Below are 23,944 nucleotides of genomic sequence, written 5' to 3'. Positions count from 1 at the left end.
TAGGTGAACCTTTCACAGCTGTGTAGCTCTGAAATCTAGCAGCTAATGAATGCTAGCTTTTGTACCTAAGTACCAAAATAACCCCTGTGAGGAGCTAATTAGAGGAAAGCTTCTTCTTGAAGAAAACATTATAAATCTATCATAAAATAGAGGTCTCCCACATAGAGATAACCCACACTGAAGATCGCAGTTTAGATGGTTTGTGTAGGGCCTGAGATGCTAGCTTTTCCCCCCCTTTGGAAAAATAAAGGAAGAGTCTCACTATGTAGCTCCAACTGGACTGAACTCACCATGTGTTGTAGACTAAGGTGGAACTCACAGGTGTCCAAGTACTGGAATGTAGGTATGTAGCACCATAGTTGGCATGACACACATGCTACAACTCTAGCAAGACCATGTTGTAGGTAGTGTCCATGCTCTGATGCACCAACCATGGTTTCAATAATATATAACGCAAAACTGTTCTTGTATAAGCCTGTGACTAAGCAAATGAGCATCTGAGTGGAAATTGAGGTGGAAAATCCTGCAATAAAAACTGTGAAAACTTAGTTTGCATTTATAAGACTCTGGGTCCAAAAAAAATTAAATAAACACTGAAGAGTCAGCCCCTGCTTGATTATTAATTCGGGGAGGCCTTCACTGTATCCTTACAGGCTGCTTAACCCTAAGCCATCTCTCTGCATTGAGAAGAGAACAGTGGTTCTGAGGTTATCAAGTGTGAGACACTTCAAATTAACATGGAGATTAATTCTCTTAAAATTTTGGCAGATGAACATCATTTTGGAACTCGAGCCAAAGAGATTTTAATGAACTATTTTCAAATGAACAGAAAACCTTGAAGTAAAATCTACATTTCTATGAAAAATGGCATTGAAGCTTAATTTAACCTTGACAAGGTTTCTTTTATGACTTATTACTGAGAGGAAAAAAAAAATAAAATTTACAATTTCAGGAGTTTTACCTTCCCCCAAAATGTTACTTTTTCTTTCCACCGAAACTAGTTTTATCTCATCGTCATTGTAATCTTTTCTTGCTGGGTTTCATAAAATGTGTGCTAACACACAGAAAAAATCAAGTTATTTTTGGAAAAGCGAGTTTTGAGATACTCCTGAAAAGAGCCAAATCCCCTCTTTGTGTTCTTTCAAATTCCACTCTCAAGCACATTAGTGGCCCTTCTACCCAGAGCAGTTATAGGCTATGTTAAATACACCTAAACAAGTCGATTACATGATATCTTGAATTGTAATGAAAACAACCAGGTTGCCACCCATTTAAAGAAAACATTCATTCTCCATTCTCTTTATAAAACAGAAGAGAATAGATTCTGTACATATCTCAAGAACAGAAAAGATGCCACTTAGGAAAATACAGCATACCTTCTAACATTTCAATCTTGAGTCAAATGATTCTGAAGAACAAATACCTATGGAATTATCATCAATGACAAATATCAAATCAGTTGAAAATACTAGTGAGAAGCTTAATACAGCCAACATAATGTGATATAATATGTATGTGTATTTTATGATCATTCTTACCCTATGAACTACCCATTGCCATGAGAGGCAGACATAGAAAGGCTTTCAATAGATTGCTACATTGCATAAAGAATCGAATATGGTGTTGGAGTTTTGTAGCTGGCAGTTTAATGAGAAAAAACAGCTTACAATCCATGTGTCTGACCCAGTTAGTGCCTCTTCCCACCGCCAAGTGGGAGACTGCTTCACAGGTACAAGGTCACACTCCTGCCACAATTAAACTGTCTAATGAGGCTTCACAACATAACTACTCATTCAAAGGTGTGTAGTGAGGGCATGTTGGAATAAAATGTTTTGATATGTTTGTTCTGAATTATAGGCACACATTTCTGGGCAGATTCTTTGTCTAGACACAGAATGAGATGAAAAATAGCACTTCTTTGGACAACCATTTGCATTTGAAAGTAGTAGAATGTGTAGAAGTTTACTTTCATCCAAGAAGATATGAAGAGAAAAGTCAACTTAATTATTCAAATGGCTATTATTAAAGGAGACAATATGATTATATGTTAGGCTCAGAATATAAATAACCAATTTGCTTACATTGTATGGCTTTTGGCTAATGTGATAACAAAAGAGAGATTTAGATCAAACAAACAAATCCATTAACATGTTATGATCTCTACAGAACTCTATGGCACTGTATTAATTATCAAGGCAGCCAATTTAAGGACTTTTTTTAGTGTTAATTGTTAATTAAAGAAAATTAATTGTGAAAAATGACTTAAAGACTAAGAAGAACAATAAAATATAACAAAACAATTTACAACTAATCACATAGCTTTTGTGACTTTTTCTTCCTATAATCAAAAATTACTTGCAGTTATGATGGAAAAACCAGTAACAACTGGCTGACAACTGGTATCCTAGCTTATTTCTAAATCTCTACAATGAAAGCAAATTCAGCCAGAGCACCTCGAGTATACCTGTTTCCTTCCCAGTGGGTTCACAAAACAAGTGGTAACTCACAGGAAGTCATTCTCACTATACTGCTTAAGTGTTTAAAGTACAACCTTATTATTAAGGGCAAATTTTGTCTGTGTTTTATAAACATTTTCCCCATATCATTTATTGGCAGTGATGCATTAACTTGTGGGCGTCATTATGTGCTTCTGCAACAAATTGAAGTACAATAAGGTGCACATGTCAAAGATGTACATTGGATATCTTATAAAGGTTACACTAGCATGTATTTTATGAACATTTCCACCATCTATAGCTATTTTACTGACATAAATATCTATAATAGAGATCTTATACTAATTTCAGATGAGAATTTCTTTATTATTATTATTATTTGTTTTTTACACTCCAAATTTTATTCCCCTCCTGTTTTACTCTCCAACTGTTCTACATCCCATACCTCATCCCTGCCCCCGTGTCTCTAAGATGTGCCCGCCCCTCAACCCCACCAGACCTCTAAACTCCAAGGGGCCTCCAGTTTCATGAGTGTTAAGGGGCAGCTCCTCTGACTGAACCAGACCCAGTAGTCCTCTGCTGTACATGTGTTGGGGTCCTCATATTACCTGGTGTATGCTGCCTGGTTTTTGACCCAGTGTCTGAGAGATATTAGAGATCCAGGTTAATTAAGACTGCTAATCCTATTACAGAGTCGGCAGCTTCCTCCTCAGCTTCTTCCAGCTTTTCCCTAACTCACACACAGGGTTCAGACACTTCTGTTCATTGGTTGGGTGCAAATAGCTCACACTTTTAGCTGGTTGTTAGGTCTTTGGAGAGCAGTCATGATAGGTCACTTTTTGTGAGTGCTTCATAGCCTCAGTAATAGTGTCAGGCCTTGGGACCTACCCTGGAGCTGGATCCCATTCTGGGCCTGTTGCGGGATCTTCTTTTCCTCAGGCTCTTCTCCATTTCCATTGCTTCAGTTCTTTCAGACAGGAATAATTATGGTTCAGAGTTTTGACTGTGGGATGGCAACCCCATCCTCATTCAATGCCCTATCTTCCTGCTGGAGTTGGGCTCTACAAGTTCCCTCTCCCCACTGTAGGGCATTTCATTAAAGGTCCCTCCCTTTGAGTCCTGACAGTCTCTCACCTCCCAGGTCTCTGGTACATTCTGGAGGGTCCCCTCGAACTCCTACCTCCCAAGGTTGCCTGTTTCTATTCTTTCTGCTGAATTTCAGGCTTCGGTCCTTTTCCATAACCCAATACCAGATCAAGTTCCCCTCTCCTCCCCCACACCTTGCATTCCCTTTTGCTTCCAGGTCTCTCTCTCCTCTTGTGGTTGCTTTCTTCTCCCTCACTGAGGCATCCTCACTTGGGCCCTATAGCTTGTTGAATTTTTGAGTTCTGTGGACTGTATCTTGGGTATTCTGTGCTCTTTTTTGGGGAGGGGGGCTAATATCCACTTTTTAGTGAGTATATAGTGGGCATGCCTTTTGGGTCTGAGTTACCTCACTCAGGATAATATTTTCTAGTTCCATTCATTTACCTGCAAAATTCAGGATATCATCGTTCTTAATGGCTGAGTTCCGCTGTTGTGCAAATAAAACACATTTTCTGTATCCAGTCGCCTGTCATGGGACATTTGCATTGATTCCACCTTCTGGCTATCACAAATAAGGCTCTATAAACATAATAGAACATGTGTCCCTGTGGCATGGTGGGGCATCCTTTGGGTATATTCCCAAGAGTGGTATAACTGGGTCTTCAGGTAGATCTATTTCCAATTTTCTGAGAAACCTCTGGATTGATTCCCAGGGTGGTTATTCCAGTTTGCAATTCCTCCAGCAATGGAGGAGTGTCCATCTTTTTCCACATCCTTGCTTGTTGTCCCTTGAGGTTTTTATCTTAGCTATTCTATTGGTGTAAGGTGAAATCTCAGGGTCATTTTGATTTGCATTTCTCTGTTCACTAAGGACTTTGAAGACTTCTTTAGGTGCTTCTCAGCCATTCATTGTGGGAAGCCGTTGCAGAGTGGCAGTTGAAGAGTGGCAGTTGCAGAGTGGCAGTTGCAGAGTGGCAGTTGGCTACTGCTGGCCATCACACATACATAGGCAGTAAAGGTTCTTTTGCCAAGATGAGGTTTTGAGAATTAACCAAAGTTAACCAATCAGATGAGAGACAAGTTAACCAATCAGATGAGAGACAAGATAACCAATCAGATGAGAGAGAACGCCTCTCCTAGGCCTATATAAGCAGCACCAGTTCTGGGCTTGGAGTCACTTTGCCTCTGCAATCAAGCTCTCCCAATAAACGTGTGCGGAAGGATCCTGGCCAGTTGGGCATGCACAAGAATTCATGATTCCTCTGTTGTGAATTTGGACTTCATTCTATACCACATTTTTTGATTGAATTGTTTGGGGTTCTGTGGTTAACTCCTTGAGTTCTTTTATATTTTGGATATTAGCCCTCTATTAGATATGGGGTTAGTGAAGACTTTTTTCCCAATTTGTAGGTTGCCAATTTCTCTTATCGACTCTGTCCTTTGCCTCACAGAAGCTTTCCAGTTTCATGAGGTCCCATTTATTAATTCTTGATCTAAGAGCATGAGCCATTGGAGTTCTGTTTAGGAAATTCCCCTCTATGCCAATGAGTTCAAGGCTCTTTCCCACTTTCTCTTATATTAGATTGAGTGTATCTTGTTTTATGTTGAGATCCTTGATCCACTTGCACTTGAGCTTTGTGCAAGGTGATAAATATGGGTCTATTTTTATTTTTCTACATATAGATAGCCAGTTAGACCAGCACCATTTATTGAAGATGCTTTGTTTTCTCTATTTTATATTTTTTGCTTCATTGTCAAAGATCAATTGTGCATAAGTGTGTTGTTCTAATTCTTGGTCTTCAATTCTATTCCATTGTTCAACCTGTCTGTCTCTGTACCAATACTATGCAGTTTTTATTACTATTGCTTTGTAAACGAGCATTGGGAAGCACCCTTCTAGAAGCAAGTGGGAGGAGGGAGGGCAGATGTGGATGGGAATTTTGTGGTAGGTTAACTGGGAAGGGGGAATATCATTTGAGATGCAAATGAATGGAATGATTAATAGAAAGAAAGAAAGAAAGAAAGAAAGAAAGAAAGAAAGAAAGAAAGAAAGAAAGAAAGAAAGAAAGAAAGAGAGAAAGAAAGGCAGAGAAAGAGAGAGAGAGAGAGAGAGAGAGAGAGAGAGAGAGAGAGAGAGAGGAGGAGGAAGGAAGGAAGGAGAGAAAGAGAAGTCAAGCATGAAAATGCTGGCATTTTCTTAACAGACCTGCTTCAAACAGACTGAAATCTTGGCCATGTTTGTGACCGTTGTGAAGTGGTTCACTCTAGAGTCTGTAATTTCAGTTTTAGTATTAGATACATATCAACCCAAATATAAAGGGTTGATGGGGGAAATGCCTCATTACAGTGATAAATAATGAAGAACACATAAAAGCGTACTGAAAAATATTACTTCACAATATGTTATGTTGTTTTTCCTGCATTTTAGCACATGCAAGTATATATTTTTCCCAAATCACAAAAGGGGTCATAATGTTATTTGGTTTGGTTTGTCAGAAACAAATGTATTATAAGTTATGGTTTGAATAAATTTATTATGAACACTGTCAAGTTTTTATTTAAATAGAATTTGCTAAAATTATATAATGATTCACCACTTGACTACAAAAATTACCTGGTATTTCATTAAATTGAAATATAAACCATCAGAAATTAAAAACTGGAATTGGATTTTATTTAACATTCATATGAAAATAATCTATGATTTGAAATGTCTTAAGGAGTTTTAAAAAAAGCTCATTTTCAAATAGAAAATAATTATTCTGCACAATAGCATTAGATATTATAATGTAACTTAAATGGTAAACAAAGGTTTCATCAATATCTGCTCCAAGTTCCCAGTTCAGGAAAAGCCACTGCAATAAGAAAATTAAAGCTATTCTTCAGAATTAATGGAAATTATTAAAGTGTTTACTCTCACATTATTCAGGGTGAGCATCTAAGCAAGAAGCATTTTACTTTTTTCTAGAAAGAAATCTTGCAAGTTATATTGAGAGTGTAACATGACATCAGTAGACTAGTAAGTCTTTCTAGGTGGGCCTGCTATTCATGCTATTCATGGTATATTGATTCTCTGAACAAGTTTACAGGTCTTCCATGTGAAAAACAGAATAGCCAATGCCTTCTTGATGGACATCTGTGATGTCAGCTATGGGCTCTTCCTGCTCTCACCAAATCTACTAGCAAGTCTCATAGGAAACTAAGATAATTTTATCAGACAACTTTACCTTGGATGTAATGACCTGAAAATGACAGACTAAAATTCAGATGTCAAAACTCCAAAATGTTTATATCACATGAAAAGGCAAGAATTGTAGCTACAAAGTATCTATTTCATATTTCAAGCCACTCTTATTCACTTTAGATACCACCCCAGATTTATGATCTCTTTCTCTATTCTCTCTCTCTCTCTCTCTCTCTCTCTATATATATATATATATATATATATATGTATGTATATGTATATATATATATATTCTTAAGTATAATTCATTTTAATATTACTAGGTTAAAATAAATGTATTTGCAGAAAACTAAATAGATATGATACCATAATTTAAACTTAATAAGTGATTTCTTCTTAGAATATATAACAATATAGATGTAAGTACAGAAAAATGGTTGGCATGGATATAGGTTATAGATTAAATCAAGTAAAATGAGAAAATGTATGATTCTTTATTAGATGGTGACAATAATAACATGAAATTATCTCTGGGTTTCTTCTATGAAGGGATTTTCTCTAGAGTACATTTTAGTCACTTATTTTTTTCTGTTTTATATGAATATGAGTGTTTTACACACACACACTCATATATGTATGTACAAAGATCATTATGAAAGTAGATTATTACTAATTATACAAATTATAAGAAAAATAAGCATCAGTTTCTCTGTATTCAACTAGATGTGACTAGATGATTAAGTTATACAAGACTAAAATGGAAAGTTCCATGCAGATAAATCTGGGTTTGAAGTCCACTTCATAAATTATCTGAATGTGGTCCTGGAGATGAGGAGAATCTGCTGGATGATGAATGAGCATCAAGATGGCATACAACTCCATCCCTGAATGACCTTGTAAAACAATGTCCTCTCATCAGGGAGCTCCTTCATCTTGGTGAAAATGGGTAACAGGAATAATTCTACCTTATTTCAGACACGTCCTCTATGATCTCATGGTTTCAGGAGTTATATGTATAATCTAACTTGTACAATGTTAAATTATAAATATTAATGTTATTTATCTTTTTCCCTATTGAATTTTGTAAATTTATCACAAATTATTATTAATTTTAAAATACTATACATTTATTTGGTTTGAAATTCAAGTGATGATCTAGCATACAATCCCCAAATCTTGGGTTAGACTTTAAAAATTTGGACTGACTATCTTATTATCAAAATAGAAGCAATTAACCAAGCAATACCTGATTGTCAATACAAATATTATTACTACTTATTTCAAAGTTTTGTCAATAATACTGTATAAGTCTTCAAAGTATTCTTCCTGGACAAAGTAAAAAAGAGTTCTATTCCTTTTTTATTTTAAGTTTTCCCCATGAGGAAAATGGGTAATTTTTTTTTTCTTTTAATCAGAGTTCTGCCATATCCTTCCTCTTCTCTGCACAATAGATCAATTTCAACTATCATTAATGTTAGTCACTTATTTCAATAATATGTTGCTATTGTGAATTCTTTAGACTACTGAAATATTTCATTGTACACAGATCAACATTTCATTTGCATCATATTATATTTTACCTGATACATGAATTAAGTGTTCCTACAACTTAATCAATGGCTGTTTAAGATATCAAACAAGAAGAGCTGGCAATATGGCTCAGTGGTAGAGTGAACACTTATTTATAGTGCATGAGGCTATGAATTAGATACCAGGACTACAAACACTCTAAAACTGTAGGATCCAGTCAAGGGGAGGTGCCAAGGCCTGACACTATTTCTGAGGCTATAGAGCTCTCACAAAACAGGACCTAGCATGACCACACTCTGGAAGACCCAACAAGCAGCTGAAAGAGTCAGATGCAGATATTTGCACTCAACCAATGGACAGAAGCTGCTGACCCCTGTTGTTGAATTAGAGAAGGCTGAAAGAAGCTGAGGAGAAAGATAATCCTGTAGGAGGACCAGCAGTCTCAATTAATCTGGACCCCTGAGATCTCTCAAGGACTGGATCACTAATCAGGCAGCATATACCTGACCATATACACATATATAGCAGAGGACTGTCGAGTCTGTGTTCAATCAGAGATGATGCACCTAATCCTCAAGAAACTGGAGGCCCCAGTAAGTTTAGAGGTCAAGTGGGGTGGGGGATGGAGGTGGGGACATACTCATGGAGACATGGGGTAAGGAGGAGTTATGGGATATGGATCAATCAGAGGGTGGACAGGGGTTGGGGGGAATCTGGAGTGTAATTAATTAATTAATTAATTAAACAATATGAAGCTATGACTACTTGGCTTAATAAATCTTATATCATTTTAAACTGATTATCTTAGAGCTCAATATTTCAGCAGGATGGGGACAAATGCTTGCAATTTCAGCACAGGAGATGCACAAAGAGAAAAACAGTATTTTCAAGTCCAGTCTGAAATACATAATAAAACTTTTTCAAGAAACTCAAGGGTTGGGTATAAAACACAGTGGTGAAGTACTTGCATAGCATGCATAAATTATACACACACACGCACATACACACACACACACACAACAATACATGTGAAATTTTTTGATATTTCTACAAAGATTGGTCAAATGCTCCATAAATGCTCAAGATTCTTAATGTAGTCCCTATTATCAAAGCCATATTAAAACAAAATCACCTCACACTGTGTTTTCCTTTCCTATTGTGACATTGTCTTCCAGACAGATTTTGTGCTATACACTTTGTATCACATCCTAGAAAGGGTACCCCAACGCATAAGATTGATGAGAGCAACAAGACACATACCATACTCAACAGATTTTACAGTCACATCCCTAACAACAAAGAATTGGAGCTCAGCCAAACTGTGAGGGGTAAAGCATGTGTCTGTGGAGGTTGGGTTCCCGTGAGGAAACTGCAGTCCTAGAACAGGAATCCAAAGGAGGCTGATCACTTCAGGATTGGTGGTAGAAACAACATAACATTTTGTGTGAGATCATTACTTTGTATGGCAGGCTTTGGCTACTGCTGGGAATGAGCTGAAAGCTCTTCAATTTGTTATGCAGAAATAATACAGCAGTAGCGTCAGTGGTTTGTCCTGAGGAAAGCCACAAAAAGAAGAGTATCCACAAAAGGTTGATAAAATGATAAATAAGTTAACGACTGGAAGAAACATTCAGCCAAGTCACTCCTAAATCAGATTCACAATTACTGTCTGAAGGACACATACATTTAACTATGATATTCCCTTTAAAAGTAGAAAAGGGGCAATTATAAATCGTCATTATTCATGTCATAATTTTTATTATAATTTCCTTAAATTATTTATGTCCACTTCTCAGTCCTTAAATATGGCTTTATAAAGTTCTATAATGAAAACTAAAACAGATTAAAAAACTATATAACTATCATGAAATTTTCTTTTTGTCATGACACAAATGTTAGCATTACCTTCCCTGTACATGCAAAAAATAATGTCTTATGGATAATCAGAGAGAGGAAATAATAGAGAAAAATGTAAAAGGAAGAAAATATAATGTGACCATCCATGTAAAACTTGGTAAAGCAATGCCCATGGCATGTGACTTGAAAAGATTAGGCAAAGTCCACAGAACAAGTATCTCTGTGATAGTCTCATCCTGATGAGGTAAAAGAATGTGGATACTGCCACTAATTTGTCAAGACTGTCTTGAAGTTGCTATTATTTTTTTTAAATAAAGCTGAACTTCCTATGGAGACCTAATGTAAGATACCATCTACTATATGTCCTATATGGTTCAAAGAAATTGTTTATTTTATATATAACATTTAACATGGCTCCTCATTTTTAAAGAATAAAAATAAAGAGAATCCTGATGATTATGTTTTCTGCCTTTGAAAATAGGAAAGAAAGAAATTCATCACACAGCTGACATGCTATAGATTCTACAGCTTTCTGTTTCCCCCTTTGCTCATGCTTCTTGTATTGGGTTCTTTGATGGAAGAAGAACAAAACTAGATCATAACTACCAGTTTGATTAATTAGTAGTTCTATCAAAGTCTGTACTGGACAAGTGTGCATCATGAAGTTACCCAGGCATATCACATTTTCTATTTCTCAGTTATGGCTTCATCACTGAAGTATCACTGGCTTCAATTAAGAAGCTATTAGAAGACTTTATAGGAAAAGCAGTTGTGTCATAGGTAAAATTAACGGAATTACTCTGTTAGGTATATATTTCTTATGTCTAAGAGGTGTGTTTTAAACCTCTTGTAATGAGTCACAAAAGTATAAATGCTTATTTTCTGTTCAATTTTACATTCTGATTATTAAAATTCTTACATCCCCAATAATGTAGGATTAGATTCATTATTATGTGACTTTATTATCATAGTGTAATGGTTAAAAATTTGCCAAGGGTTTTCTGAGGACAAACCAATGTTGTTGCAACACATCAAGCAAGAACTCCCCTAATTTTTTCCATTGAGATTGTAAACATTGGAAATGTCACTTTTTAGAAGGTAGCATTACTATTTATTTTGACCTGTCAATATGAGTACACCAAATTTCCATCAGTATGTATAAATTCTTTCTCACATACTACAAAGGTTATAATTTTTATCAGCTAAGTAACTGTATAAATAAGAAGCAACCTATTAGAAATAAAAAAAAAAAAAAAAAAAAAAAAACACTCCCCTACCACAATCAAACTACAACAAAATGTGTTCGGTGCAATTACTGGTATAATATGTGGAAATGAGAATATATGAATGTAAGTAGCTCATACAAGTAAATTTAAGTATAATGACTCTTTTGGGGCCAATTCTTGCATTTCCATTCCTTTGGAATTGTATCTGGCTTATTGTAAGCACCCTCAAAATTTGTTTGTATCTGCCGACTCTGACACCCCCTTGTGAAATCTTCAATGATATGTATTCATCTGCATCATAGTCACCTGCAGAAGATACTTACACCCTAAACTTCACACCACATCAGTTCATTTTCCCTGACTTTGCATGTTGATTGTTCCATAGTTATGGTGCCGAATTAACTGGTACTTGTTGGTTTTCCATAAACTGTAGCTTGTGGTCAACAGACACTGCATATGCCATTGTGTTTAAAGGGTACTTATTCAGCATAGAATCTTAAGCCAATAGGTAACAGATGCCTTTAGTACTTTTTTCATTTGAAAATGATATTATAAAAGCAGATCAAAGTGGCATTAAAATTTCTCCACTTTGAATATTCAGAAGCTCTGAAACTGTGGCATTCCTCTTAATTACTCTTAAATATTATAAATCAAGGGATCCTTGTTATAACTATTTGCACCAAGAGAAAAATAGAACAAAGGAATTTAAACTATAGTGTCTGAAGAGAAGTTAATGGACAAGTTAGTGATCCATTTTGTGTTTAATTTTTAGTTTATTTTTATTTTTTGTTTTTAGTATTTAATATACATGGTAAAATAATAAGACTATATATATTTACCACTGAAAATAGTCATTTATATATAATAAATTGACCATTATTAGCACATTCTATATAAAAATGCCTTAGGAGCCCATGGGAAGATATTGCTAGACAAAATGTCTAGAACACAAGATGAGAATAATATCACAAGTTATTCTTTCTTAAAAGATCCTCTCTCTCTCTCTCTCTCTCTCCTTTTTTTTTTTTTGCAGTGTATGGAGGGTGGAGTGGTATGTATACATATGAGTGTAGGTCCCTTCAAAATCCAAAAAAATGTCAGCTTCCCTGGAGCTAGAGTTATGTGATTGTAAGCTACTGGACATGACAACATGCACCCTGGAAATTAAACTCAGTGTCTGTAAGAGCAGGAAGTGCTCTTAACTGAACAGTGATTCCATCAGCCCCAAATGATAAGTTAGTCTAAAACCACCTGCAAATTGGGGGAAAAGATAAATTGTAACACTCTCCTCTTAAGTAGCCAGGTACTTCTTAAGAAATTGTTTGCGTCTCAAACTCTAGAAAATGAGATCTAAGGTACTTCTGAATGAGATGCAAATTAACAACACAAATGCCAGAATATTTCTATTTTAAGTTCATACTAGAACACCTCTTATCATTCTAAGAAGGCTAGTGAAGCTCTCTGTGTCTGAAATATACAAGGTCCCTGTGAAGTCCAAAGAAATGATCAGGAGTGGAATATTTGAAACCCAATTTGGATGAAAGGATTTGAGCAATACTGAGAATACTGCTTTGTTAAGAATAACCTCATCTCTTCTGATCTGTATTCAAATATTGATTTCTCTATAGGTTCAACATATATTTCACACTGAAATATTATTGGGTATTGCTTTTTTCATAAAAAAATTTCTACTGATGAGATAATTAAAAAAATTGCTTGCACACCTATAATACCATACCCATTCACAAACAGAGAGACACATATAGAAAGAGAGACAGAAGAGAAACAAAGAGAGGAGAGAAAGAAAGCACAAGAAAATCTCTTGAGATACACTGCCATAGTTTTAAATCAAGGTTTTATAATATATCAAATAATACATTAGTATTATTAAAGCTGGAAAGTTAGCAAAATATCAGTGTTACCAAAAATAAACAATCCTCCAGGCACTATTTTTTATAAGAAGGAATATCTTCCTGAGGACCAAGAAAATGAGAGAATGAAGCACCAAATTTAATCATTTGAAACACAATTCTACTGCCCTCTACCCAACACTGTTGTTTTTAACCACAAAAGTGTAAATAATGTGGCTGAGCCTTGTCTTGAAAGCAACATATTTTCTAGGAGAGAGGGAGAGAGAGAGGGGGGAGGGGGAGGAAGGGACGGATGGGGAGAGAGAGAGAGAGAGAGAGAGAGAGAGAGAGAGGGGGGGGGACACAAACAACACAGAATGGACACATCCATCCAGAGAGAGAGAGAGAGAGCATAATCACACAAGCCATTGTACAAAATGACCCTTCAGAACAAGTATTATAAATAACAGTAATTGGAAACTAATTTTATACATATATGGATGAAATAGCAACTAGTGAAAAGAAAAACAGGCCATGAATTTGAAGGAGAACACAGTGGGAGGAAAGGGCATGAATTTGAGAGAGAATACAGGGGGAGGAAAAGGAAGGGGAGAATGTGTTTATTTATAATTTCAAAAATAAATTAAGAAATAAAGGGAAGAAATACTACTTGAGTGTACTGCACAGCACAATGCAAAATAATAAATGAAGAGAAAATTTCCTATTTTTTTATTACATAAAATTTAGCCTTAATAATTTGAACTATAATGTTTTCAGGCTGACACAATATATGATCCAGCTACTACTTTTGAAAAGCCCTTGTTAATAATACTAGATAGTAATACATTATTGTATTCTACATAAGAGCATCTAGGGGAGAATACTAGGGAAATATTTTAAAGTCTAGTCAGGAATGTCCTCATGAGTTCTGCAAGAATTTAGCACAGAATACTTTATTAAAATTAAGGATACATAACAATTATAGTTCATTTCTTTTTTTTCTTTTTTTTTTTTTTTTTTTTTTTTTGGTTTTTCGAGACAGGGTTTCTCTGTGTAGCCCTGGCTGTCCTGGAACTCACTTTGTAGACCAAGCTGGCCTCGAACTCAGAAATCCGCCTGCCTCTGCCTCCCGAGTGCTGGGATTAAAGGCGTGGGCCACCACGCCCGGCGTTTATAGTTCATTTCTAAAATATATTTTTATCTTAATTTTTCTTTCCTTTGAGATTTGTAACAATATAAGGCCTCCGATAAAGCTATCTTGCACTTACTTCAATGTGATCAGAATTTCTTCAGTGTCTCTGTTCTTTGCTGAGGAAGCCACTGCATATCTGGCATGATTATAACAGCAGCAATGATAGAAATCCTGACTGTAACTTCCACTGTGATTTGAAAACACGGGGTTTGATGGGTGCTTAAAGTGCCAACACTGGCCTGGAGACTCATTAGTGTTTCCCGTGCCATGTCAACATGACAGTAGTACAGCGTGTGCCCACAGTGCTCTATTGCTTCTTGTGATGTTGGAGAGTGTGACACACGAGGAAATGGCCATGAGGCAATGCAGCTTAGAAGATAAAGAAGGCTGCCAACAAATGACAGTGGGAGACAGAAAGGCTGTCACTGCTGCTAAATATGCAACAGATTCCACCCTGCTTCTAGAAGAGATGCCTGTGACACAGAATGATAGAGAAAAGGGTGCTGTGGTACAGCAGGTAAATGCACAATCCTAAAATAGGTGGGACACTGTCAGGTTTTGTTGTTGTTGTTGTTGTTTTATTTTGTTTAACTATGGAATTCAAGTGTTTTTAATGATTTGGATATATTTTGTAAAACCATAGGTCAGTAATAACTTGCCCAGTTTTATGTTGCTAGCATAATGGGTGTTGTACTTAGCACTCTTTGACACATAGGAAGGCCAGCAAATTCCAGTCAAACTGTAGACTCTGTTGCTTTGTGTCATTGTGTCATTATGAATGGACATCCTGACTCAATAGCTTTAGATAAGTTAGAAATAGAAGAGGCGTTATTTATTGTATAATTCCACTGGTTACTGTGTCCATGGTACAAGAGATATTGTCTTGATAATTATTCTAAAATTAAAGAAAAAAGAAGTGAATCATGAAGTGATAAACTGCCTCTCTGTGTGTTACACGCATACCTGAGTGCAAGGCCTAAAACTTGGAAATATGGCACAACGCAGGTAAGAGAAAGACTTCCCCATTACTCTGTGGGCCAAGCTTTAATGTGAAAAAAAAATGTCTCAGATTTTTAATAAGAGTATTTGGGAGAACAAGAAAAGGGAAAATGTGGTCTTTAAAGTAAGAGTAAAAAATCTCCCCTCTCTATAGTCTTACCCTCACCATCCTTTACCTTTAAACAGAATGTCTGTTGTTGTTTAAGATTCCAGGTCATTATATTCCTACATTAAAGGATGCATTTATCTGAAAGTGTGGTATTTGTTTATGTGCATGTGTGTGTGTGTGTGTGTGTGTGTGTGTGTGTGTGTGTGCTTCCTCCTTTTAAAAGCAGACTAGTTTAGTAGCTAAAGCCAGTTACAAGTCTAAAATGGCAAACACTGTTGTTCTTGGCTTTGGTTTTATGTTGATGCTTTTACATTTTGCGTTTGATTTTGGACTCTGATTTAATATTTCCTAGCATCGAACACTGAAAGTGAAGTATATATGACTTGCTTGTAGCTGAAGAAAGCCATGTTCAAGACTTTTATCTGAACCCACTCAAAACATTTATGCTAACAAAAGATTGATAAAAACCCTAGGGTGTGTGAAGGCATTTAATAATCAAAGAGAACACATGCACTCAACACACTGCTGACTTTGTTCTCTGCTCATGTACCCACTGAACAAATCCCCTTTTTATTACTAATTAAGAATGTCAAATATCAGTTTGTATCGCTTTCTTAAAAGCTGTTATTCACAATTTTTTGATACAATGTATATTAGTATACCTATAACTGGCTACTTAAGTACTTGTGAGGTTAAAAAATCATCAGATCAAATAGTCACAAATTGTGTTCTTAATTAAAATAGCTTCATTGCTTCCTTATACACATTCAAACAACTATGCAAGGTCTCCTGGATAAAATCATGTACACTTAAGTTAAGACATCGTTAAACTCAAATGAAACATATATTCAATGATACATATGTTCCGTTCCGTTCCTGGCATTTAAGATCAGTAAGTGTGTGTTAGAGTACAGAGGTGATGTCCATTTTACTTCAACACACCTTTGGCTTTGAGAATACTTATTAGAATATTTAGGAAACATAAGAATTTATAAAAACTCAAGGCCTTTGTATATTGTACTTTATTTGCTTATGAATTAATCAAATATAGATAATATGCTACCAGCGAGTTTGAATCATTTTTTGATCTTTAATTATTGTATATACAGTGGTAATTTCACTAAGTTCAGTAGTGAGATATATAAGACATTTATACTGAACACTGTGCTCAATCTCATGGCATACTGTCCTCTGAAAATTTCTCAGGAGATGAATAGTATCTTTTGAAGATAATGGGTTGTTGGCTTGTAATTGGCTAGCAGGTGTGGAATGTGCTGTCCAAGCACGTACTGGACAACCCACCACTAAACACAACTAAACTGGTAGAGAAAACCTGCTGTGTAAGATGGAAATCATTCTATGTTTACATCTTTTCATACGTGAAGTCATCAATTACTTCCCCACTTCTCTAACATGTAAAGACTGAAGGTTTTTTTGTTTTGTTTTGTTTTTGTTTTTTCTTGTTTTCACACTCTGCAACATGCATTTAGGGAAACCATATAAGTTGCATTATATATATGCAATATTGTAAAAATAATAAATATACAGAAATAAAGAGAATTATTATTTGAAGTTGGAAGAGCAGAGCCACTGTGGGTTTCTTTTATTTTCTGTTTTTCTCAAACTTTTCTGCTATTTGATTACAGAGATGACAATTCAAAGACAGTAAATGATGGAATATTTTCTCAACAGCAAGAGTAAAGGGTGCTTCAAAGGAACTCAAGACAAATGTCTCCTCACCTCTACAGGCTCCATCTTGGTTCTCTGGAGCCACTGCAAGGATCATTCAACCAAGAAAGCAACAGACCAATGCCTGTCCAACATGGCTTCAAAACTTGGCACTTTTGCAAACAAGATGTTTGCTTTTGACTCCTTTGTGGATTCTTAGACTGTCACAGTATAATCTGACAGTTTGCCAAGTGTTAGACTCAATTACATCAGTAATTATGCTAGACTGTTTCATAGTGTTTTGTAATAGGAATGATGTAAGGTTGCTAGCACTCTCTTTACTAGGCAGGAAGTTCTTGGTAACTTCAACCAAGCAACCTTTCTTAGGTAACACAGGAAGTCCCAGATCCCTTGTTTTTGATCACATTATGTCTTCCCCTAAAGATACCACGCATTTTTTGTACATCAGTTGTTTGTCTTTATTTAATACCTTGAACAAATTTTAAAGCCTGTTGTGAGTGCAGTTAACTTTTATGCTGCTGATTGTATGAATGAAATTTCATTTATTCCTTATTAATGTACAGTGCTTTTGAGAAATCTAATGAAATCCAAGTGAACCAAAAGTAGTAGGAAACACACACACACACACTTAAACCTATTAACAGATAAATTGAATTGCCATTCAGCTCAATAAAAAGTTCTACTCATTTAATTTCCCCTCTAAATTTTTGAATTATCAAGTATGTTCATTATATTATTGGTGTAACTAGAGTTTATTAACCTCAGAATAGGTGCATATCCAAAAGATACTATCAAGCTAAGGTATTTGCCTCAAACAACAGAGGCTCTTCTACAAAGTTATATGTTGTATGTACAGATATAGATAGACAGATATATAGTTGACAAATGTGTGGATGCATATATAGGTAAGTAATGATTTTATTATGTTACTTCACAAATAGTACTTTCCAAATTTTTCAAAAAAAAAAAGATACATGTAGGTTAGTGGCATGTGTAACTTGCACTACAGATCAGCTGTTTTTTAACACATACAAACTTTTAATTCACTATCCTCTAAAATAATAAAGCTTTAGTAAAGTAGAGTTATTAGAAGTTACAATAAAGGTATGTCTCTAACCACAAAACAATGTGCACCAATTGCAGCCACAAGAGTGGGGTTAGCTATTACTTGTTCCTGAAGTGTTAAACCTGTATCTGTGAGAACTGTATTTTAGCTTCCACTACACCTTAACATCACTAAGGAAAGTGTCATCAGTACCAGCATTCTTTACACCCCCATATGTTTGGGTTCATGCACCCTCCATGCAATACATGAAAGAAATACCACCATTGCATACATGAGAAGAAGAAAAATTTTATCAATAGTTTAACATTGCAATCCAAGACCTAATTAACATTGCTTTGCTTTCTAAATTATGTCTTTTAAGAAAATGATCCTCCTATTGAGAACTTCACAAATTATATGACCATGTGGTCTACAAAATCAAATTTATGTTGCTATAGTTACAGAAACAGACTTCTAAATTTCATGTTGATATTAAGGGAAAGGAAGGTATATTTGCTTTCACCAACTGCAACTGTAAGCAAATGCAGGTCCACAGCACTTTATTAGTAAAAACTCCTTTGGTAAGCATACGTTAGAGGAATTCATCATTCATTCCCTGCAGACTGCTTATGTATTTCATCAGACCATTATCTGATCTGAATAACAAGAACAATTGCATAATAAAACACATTACTGCTGACACTAGCAACTTTATTCTTTCAACTTTAAAGTTGCAACTCCTGTATGACATAAAAAGCTGGTGTCAAAAAGCTAACAATTTTATCATTTTGGCTAAGGTTCCCCTCTCTATGGTTACAGAAACAGTTACCAGGTATCTCTGTAGGCATGACTAGAAACAGCTTTTAATTCAGGATGCCCTTCCTCACACTGTGACACAATGATAACAGAGCCAGAATGTGTGTCAGTTCATTGTCAATGTAACTACTGATAAGTCTCTGCTTTCAGAAACCAACAGTTCTCCTGTGCATTCTGTGGGAATAGATACATACTAAAATATATGTAATTGAATGTTTGGTTCATTCTTCAGTACTACAGCTTATGGACAATTATCCCTTTATGTATTTTTTTTCAAATGCCATGCATCATCGTAGAGATTTGAGGTCACATATTATAGAGAAAATATATATAATCCAGATTTGATCAACCAATGATCTCAGTTTAAATTATTTAAATTCATTTAAATTCAATCACAGGAATGGCAATAGAGAGCAAGGGGTGAGAAATAAAGTGATGTTCAGGAGAAAATGACACATCTTTCTGAAGTGATTCCCTTCCATTACAACTTTGTGTCACCAGAATCATCATCGGGTACACTGTCCTGTCCAATCACTCTAAAACTTATGTCCCAAGACAATCAGAACCACCCAAACAAGATGGCACAGTTCTAAATGCTTTTCCATTTTCAACCATTCTGGCTTTTTTCATACTTTTTGAAATCGATGTCCAACGAAATTTTTGCTTAACTATTTGAGTTGAGAGGTGACAAGATTTTTGACTGCAAAAGTCTCAATTAATTATGAGAAATCTCATAAGCATTAATTGATAAGTGATTCTTATAATGAAATTTTACCTGCTAATTAGTTGTAATACTCAGTCTAATTTTCTAAATTTGCAAGGGTTTTGTTGGAAAAGTATGTATTATATTAGCAGAAAAAATTGAGTGTTAGAGATAAATCACATTGACTTTCTTTCTTACCACGATTTGACTCCAGTCTGTATTAGGGCCATTATGTCAAAGAACTTTGCATTTAAATCGGTCCAGTTGTTTCTAACCTGCAATTCCTACTGTACCTACAGTGTATGTAACAATGCAAGAAGAATTAGATTCAGAACCCATTTGGCAGTGATAAAGAGGGGGGAATGCTGAAACGTTATTGATTCTCTTCCCTCTTGTGCAAAACAAACTGACTCAACTATATTTTTCCTGACATAACATAAAGGTTTTATTTAGATATTACAAAATATTGGCGAATGTCAGGCTACACATGTCTCCTATTCTTTTATGGTACCATTAACCCTTTGATGGGAGGGAGGACGGGTGTCCTACTTGCGTGCACAGAAAAGCTGCAGCCTCTGACAGGGGATGCTAGTCCAAGAGAAATGCTACCTGCAAAAGTTTTTGATGCAGCGATATTCAGCCTTCAGAGATACCTTAAACCTGTCAGCAGCTGATGAGCCTGTCACAGTTCATAACCGGCTGTGTCAGAGTCCCAGCCTCAGCCCGCTCTCACACTGCATTCTTCACAGTTCCACTCCAAATTAACTTCATCAGATTCTCCACCTAGGCTTGTGCCAGGACTTCCTCCACACAGAAACGCCTCACAGACATGAAGTCATCCGAATAGGGTTGTGTTCTAGTCTTGCAAACCATCTTTCTTAACTTTCCCTTGACCCAATTAATTTCACTCGGGCTCCTTACAACTAAAGATAAAACAAGTAACCCACTGAAGTCAGCAAAGGATAGAACTTGGGGGTGGACCAGGGTTGAAGGTGACAGGAAGGAGGAGGCAATGGGCTGGTAATCCTCAAGATTTCCTAGGTATTAGTCCTTCAATCTTAGAACCAACCAACATGTTCACAAGCCAGGTCTTCTAGCAGCCCTCGAACAATGAGCCTTTAACAATCAGACTCCTGGGAATGCTGCACATGCAGACACTCCTAAGTGATCTTCCACAAAGAAACCCACACAAAAATGTTTAGCGAAGCACTTCTCAGGTAGGAATTACTCAAGTTATATAAGGCAAGTTCTTCCCCGGTAAAACGAACCGGGAGGAAGCATTAGGTAGACGCCTCACTTTAGAGAGCAAGACCAGAGAGCAGTTTTACTTACTAGGGCAGCCGCTCCGCTCTCCTCGGGAACAGAGGAGTCTTCCTTCCCTTTCTTCCAGTCCAACCGAGAACTGTCTTTCTATTCCAGGGTCCGGGCTCAACTGCAGACAGGGAGAGCAACGGCCTCAGCCGGCAGCGCTCGCTCGGCGTCGGTGGGCTGCAGCGCTTCGGCTTCTTTAAAAGTGGTATCTGGGTGTGCGAGGGCGGCGCGGGAGGGTGGCGGCGCGCTCGGAGCCCGCGGGTCCCGCAGACGCCCGGGCGAGTGCCCGCAGGTGCGGCGGTGCGCGCGGGCGGGGCGGGGCGGGGCGGGGCGGGACGGGCGGCTGCTGCGGGAGGGAGCGCCCGGGATGCTGGGGCTCGCACTCCGCTGGCTGGCTCGCTCGCGCTCGCGCACAGGCGCTCGCACCCGGCCCGGCGCGCCGCCCGCGCTCACCTGCATTTCCTTAACGAGCCACTTGATGGCTGCGGCGGCGCGGCCGCGGCGGGCAGGACCGGCGGGGGGCGGCTGGCTGCCGAGGCGACAGAGACCCGAGCCTGGGCAGCCAGGCCTTGCCTCGAGCTCAGCGCGGAGAGCACCCTCCAGCTACCGGGCGCTGGACAGCGCTTGGCCAGGTGCGCACTTCTCCAGGTGTCCCTGCTGCCCTGCTCCAGGTTTCTTGGAGGGAAGCTGGCGGTAAGGGGTGAAGAGTTGGGGTCTGAAATGTAGGGACCAGAGCACTACAGTCAGAGGATGGAGAGAGAGAAAGAGAGAAGGAAGCACTTGTCTCAGGGATGTGCTTCTGATACAGGATGTAGTTTGCAGTCCGGGTGCTGGCCAGTTTGGTGGGGCTTAAGGGGAAGAAGAGGCTCAGCCATCAGCCATCGTGACGGTTATCTTGAAGAAAACCTGTGGAAGAGTTTCTGGGATGCAGCTTTGGTACTCCGGAGAGGACGCCCACAGGTACATGATGATGAGGCTCCTTCACAACCACCTTGATATCCCAACGCAAATGGTTTGTGCCTCCACCTGCCCCCAGATGCACTTCAGACTTGGGGTTCCTGAGAGAGGAACTTAACCCTTATTCCCAAGAAAGGTATACAGGGAACCGAATCCTCAAAGGACAGGGTGGGCCAGATAGAGTAAAGGCTTTCTTAGGTTTACAATATGTTTGATCAGAACAAAGCTATTGGCAACAAATGCTGTTCCCTGCTAGACAGAAAGCAAGCACATCCCTCCGTTGGTGCTTAAAATGAAGAGAAACCAAAATAGTTATCACTCTGGTAACAGTAACCAACCCAGAACATTGCGGGTGTACTCTGGCTAAAGGTGTTGTGAACATTGTGGAGCAAACTAAACAGCTGTGAGCCACTTCTACCCAAAGAGGCATAAAGCTTCATCAAAATAAGTGACACGCTCCCACAGCGTTCCTTTTTTTCTTTCGTGCCTGATTTCATTCTTGCTTAGTTTCTTTGGCTCTTCATTAGTGACCCATCCTCTGTCGGGCTCCCTGCTCAGCCGCCTTAAAGCCACTGTGCTCACAAATCCAAAAAGTTTCACAGGTACCTTCATTGTGTCTTAAAATGGCTTTTGTTAATGTCAGTATGTAAAACAAGTGACACATGGTGTAAGAGAATGCACGTGACATCTTTATGCAATTATACAGAGCACTTGCTTTTCTTATGTGTTGTCTGTCCAAGATGGTGACTCATTCTCTGTCTCTGTCTCTGTGTCTCTCTCTGTCTCTGTCTCTCTATGCTTCTATCTCTGTTACTCTTCCTGAGTCTTTCTCTCCCTCCTTCCCTTCCACCCTACCTTTCCCTCTTCCTCCCTTCCTCTTTTAGTCTCTCCCTCTTCTCCTCCTCTCCCTTTCCTTTTCCTCCTTTCCTTTTCCTAGACTCCCTCTGCTTCCCTTCTTTCTTCCTCCCAGCATCTCCTCTGTACAGATGTACCCCACTCAGCCCTGTCTCAGTCCCTTCCAGTTAATATTCTATAATGGTTTTACATGAACTTTGTTAGGCAGCCTCTGACTACCAACAGGGAGTTGGTGCTGATTGGTAAAAGGGATGCTGGGACTCAAGGATACAGCTCCGTTTCCAGTCATCACTGGGTCATTACATATGCTATTCTACTCAATGCCAACTGGCAGCCGAAATGATTTCCTCTCTGCTATCCATAATATCTTTATCCTACCCTTGGAAACATAATTAATAATATAAGAAATAATGTGTCTTGAAACCATGAGAAGAACAGATGGATGTTGCTATGATGTTAGCCACCTTCTCCACTCCTGCTGCCGACAGTGTGTCCACTTTCCCCTTTGTTCAGTGGCTTCTATTGGGTTAAGCGAAGCATTTGGCCCTTCTACTGTGTTCTCCTTCCACCTATCCCCTGACAATAGTTTGTGTATTTTAAATAAAGATTTCATTCTGCCAACCCGCAGGAAGCTTTTAACAAGATGCAGCTGAGCGTGTCGATATCTTACATCTTTTTACTGCTGTTTGGGTTGCTCAGCTACTTGAAGCTGCTCACTACCTCAGACAAACACTGGCACCTTCCAGAGACAGTGTTCTCCGGCTTGATTTACGCTCATTGTTACAACTATCCTTTGGTGCCCTCTGGAAGTACACAGGACATTGCAAGTAAAGGAAGACAGTGGGTGTTGAACTGAAGCACTGCTCTGCCTCTTTCCACTGAAAGCACCACATATATTCACTGTAAATAGCTCTGTGTAATGATTTTGTTAATGATTATTGTTGTGAACATGGGACTGAAAATGGATTATGGTTCTTAAGTTGACTGTACCAAGTCATGGGAGATAAATGTGTTCATCTACCTATCTGTTAATTCTGGAATATTTACTTGGATTTATAATTTCATTGAAAAGGCAGATT

General features: G+C 37.7%; 1 protein-coding gene across 23 annotated transcripts in view; it reads right to left on the bottom strand.

Annotated features, from left to right (window-relative positions):
• The window catches only part of Ptprd (protein tyrosine phosphatase receptor type D), a 2,287,128-nt gene extending 2,265,824 nt beyond the window's left edge, over positions 1-21,304 (bottom strand). For 8 of the 23 annotated variants that reach the window (XM_085839210.1, XM_085839224.1, XM_085839213.1 and 5 more), the window contains exon 1: positions 21,075-21,303. The gene's annotated coding sequence lies outside the window, so the exon portion shown is untranslated. Of the gene's footprint in view, positions 1-21,074 lie in introns of all 23 variants that reach the window. The other 15 variants (XM_085839221.1, XM_085839222.1, XM_085839229.1 and 12 more) reach the window with 3 other exon arrangements.
• Positions 21,305-23,944: the final 2,640 nt, after the last annotated feature.

The sequence above is a fragment of the Mus caroli genome, unplaced genomic scaffold, assembly GCF_978045245.1.
Source record: "Mus caroli unplaced genomic scaffold, Mus_caroli_1 scaffold_6, whole genome shotgun sequence".
Lineage (NCBI taxonomy): Eukaryota > Metazoa > Chordata > Mammalia > Rodentia > Muridae > Mus > Mus caroli.
This window is presented reverse-complemented; position numbering and strand designations above follow the sequence as displayed.